The sequence below is a fragment of the Aegilops tauschii genome, chromosome 7, assembly GCF_002575655.3.
Source record: "Aegilops tauschii subsp. strangulata cultivar AL8/78 chromosome 7, Aet v6.0, whole genome shotgun sequence".
In the NCBI taxonomy this organism is placed as follows: Eukaryota; Viridiplantae; Streptophyta; class Magnoliopsida; order Poales; family Poaceae; genus Aegilops; species Aegilops tauschii.
The window spans coordinates 121489746-121493077 of record NC_053041.3 but is presented as its reverse complement, the minus strand read 5'-3'; positions in this window follow the sequence as shown (position 1 = coordinate 121493077).

Here is a 3332-nt window from a genome sequence, read left to right as displayed (position 1 = left end):
GGGGACCCAATGGCCAAGAAGCCGCGTGCAGATCCACTGGCGGTGGCGCTTCCCTCTGCATCTAAGGGTACGGCGGAGGAACCCATCCGAGTGGAGGAGGCACCGGACGTGGAGTGCTTCAAGTGTGGGCGCCTCGGCCACTTCCAATCCAAGTGCAAGTTCTTGCCCCTTTGTGTGCTCTGCAAGGAAGAAGGGCACGCGTCCGCTCACTGTCCGACGAGGGGCCGGCAGCTTCACCTTCAAATCATGGGAAGTGCCATATCTGGGGAAGGATTTTTCTGCCTAGAGTTCGAGGACGCGGACGAGACCGAAGCCCCCATCGATGCTCGCATCAAGAACGTGGCCATCCTATCTGCGGAGCCGGGGAAGCTTAATCTTCGGATTCTCAAACAAGAACTGAAGCACATGGTGACAGGCGATTGGGATTGGCAGGTAACACAAGTGGGCGATGACGATTTCGTGGTGGTCTATCCTTCTGCAGATCTGTTACATATGGCGAAGTCAAGTGGTAAGTTGTTTTTGTCCATCAATGACATTACTGCGCGTGTGCGCGACATGCTACACGAGGAGGTCCAGCCCATGGCGATGCCGGAGACTTGGGTGCGGCTCCATGGCATTCCAAAGAAGCATAGGCGTGAAGACCGCGTCAGGGAGGGGTTCCGGATGCTGGGCCGGCCAATTGTGGTTGATGAACTATCTTTGATCAGGTTGGGGCCTGTTCGGATGAAGCTTGCTTGCAAAGCCCCGGAGAAGCTGAATGGTGTCGTCGAGGTGTGGTTCAACCACGAGGGATATCAAATCAAGGTGGAGCGCGAGACCTTGCCCAAAAGGGGTGGTGAGCGGGCCGTGTTGGGAGCCGGCCCTTCCAATCCTCCTGCCAAGGACGCGAATCCAGGCGCTCGGACGCTGGACAATGGCAAACATGGCAGGGCTGAACCAGGCATTGAGCCGCACAGGCGCGAGGGCGGCCCTACTGGTGCGGTGAACCAGGACACCAAGATGCAAGACAGGGGAGAGGATCAAGACGACAGCATCCAGGACACATCCATCGACACGGAAACTTGGGATAAGCTGGGTGCGTTGTCGGCTGAGACTGGTGCCATGGGGGTGGCGACTCAGGACACCGCGGTGAGCGTGCCTCCGCTAGCCAGGTCGCTGGAGCTTTCCTTCAATGAGTACGGGACCAACCTTGCCCCGACCCAGGTGGCGGCGACTCTGAGTGGCGCGGGCAGGGTCTCCTCTGCTGCCTCTCTTCCAGCCTCTTCCTCTCCAGTGGCCGTGGGGACGGACTCTGGTTGCGTGGTGATCGAGGGTGCTGACCTTACGCCTGCTCCGCGTCGGGGCTCCAACAGCGGTGGCAGGCAACCTAAGAAAACGGCGGGGAGGAAGCTGGCTAACAAGCAGGCGATGGTGGTGGCGGAGGTGGAGACTTCTGACCTTGGTGGTGAGTTGGGGGCGGCGCTGGGGGCGACGGGAACTAACAACAAGGCCAGGCGCACCAAGGCAATCCCGGTGGTGTAGCGCGCTCCTAGCGTTCGGGCCAAGGCCAAGCTCGGCGATCTCTCTTCCTTGGAAAGCGCCAAACTCCGCATCGCCGACAAGAACATGGACGCCGCAGGTAATCCCTTGCCATCTTTCCGCATTCTAAATGCCTTCTCGGATGAGCACCTGGTGAGCATTCTAGACGACTGCGGTGTGGAGACCCGAGGGTCCCAGTCCAAAATTATATCTCTTGTGCATGCTAGGGAAGAGGCGCAGGCTGCGCTGGCGGCCGCCGCCGTGCACTGCGCTAACAACAACGAGTTAGCCATTGTGCCAGTAGAGGCTGGTGACGAGAGAGTGCCCGACGAGGTGACACAAGCTAGGGAAGCTGGTGTCCTTCCTTCTAATGGCCGAGTGACGGCTAGGAAGAGAGTGGCGAAGGCGGTGACCTCTAGGGGTGTGCGCCTATGTAACAGGGTGATTTAGATGAGATACATGTTCTGGAATATCCGTGGCTGTGGCCACGGTGGCCGGCGCACGCAGCTTAAAGAATACATGGCCAAAGAACATATTGACGTGGTAGCGATACAAGAGACGATTAAAACTGATTTTACCTTCAGAGAATTGCTTGCTTATGACCCCCTTCAACGTTTTGATTGGCATTGGGTTCCCTCTGTCGGTCATTCTGGTGGCATTCTGTTGGGTTGTAATAAGGATGTATGTGATGTTCTGCATTGGGATGTTGGCGTTTTCCTTTTATCTGCTACTATTAAACATCGCGTATCTGGTTTGTCGTGGGTGGTCGTTTGTGTTTATGGGCCTGCCGACCACTCCGGATCGCCGGCGTTCCTGCTAGAACTCACCAGCCTGGTCGGGGCCAAAAGGGCTATCAACCTCCCTGTGGTGGTAGGGGGTGATTTTAACTTGATCCGCTCGGGGGCGGATAAGAATAATGCTAATATTGATTGGACGAGGGTGTCCTTATTCAATAATGCCACTGCGGCAGCAGCATTGCGGGAAGCAGCACGGACTGGTGCCAGATATACCTGGACTAACAAACAAACGCAGCCGGTCGTAGCGTGCTGGATAGGGTCTTTTTTACGCCTGAGTGGGAGGTGATGTTTCCCATGTGCTCTCTAGTGGCGGAGACGCGCATTGGATCAGACCATGTCCCGCTTATATTTTCCTCAGGGGAGGACCGCATCCGTCATAGCCCTAGGTTCTACTTCGAAACGGCTTGGTTCGAAGTGGAGGGTTTTGACCAGATGGTGGTAGAGCGTTGGGGTGAGATTTGCTCTCACCTGGGGCCCCAACGCGGTCTAGCAGAGAGCTGGAACGCGGCTGCTGGCAAGCTGCGTGCCTTCCTTCGCGGGTGGGGCGCTAACCACGGTAGCGAGTCCAAGAAAGAGCGTGCGCGCATTGTAGAGGCAATTGCGCTGTTAGATGCGGAGGCAGATCGCCGTCCCTTCTCGGAGGCTGAGTGGGCACATAGGTACGCATTAGAAAATCAAGTGACGGCGATTTTGTGCGCGGAAGAGGAATATTGGCGACGCAGGGGCGGAGTCAAATGGGTCACGAAAGGAGACGCAAACACAGGATATTTCCATGCCTACGCAAACGGGCGGAAAAGGAAGTGCACCATTCCGCGTCTCCAAACAGACCACGGTATCCTGTTGGTGCAGGATCAAATTGTGGCTCATATCTACGAGTTTTTCATAGGTCTTTTGGGGACGGCCGTTGAAAAACCTTTACGCTTGCGCAGAGATCTGTGGGATTCTGTGGGATACCGCGGAGCGTGTCTCGCAGGAGGAGAACGACAGGCTAGCCCTTGCTTTCCTACCTGAGGAAAT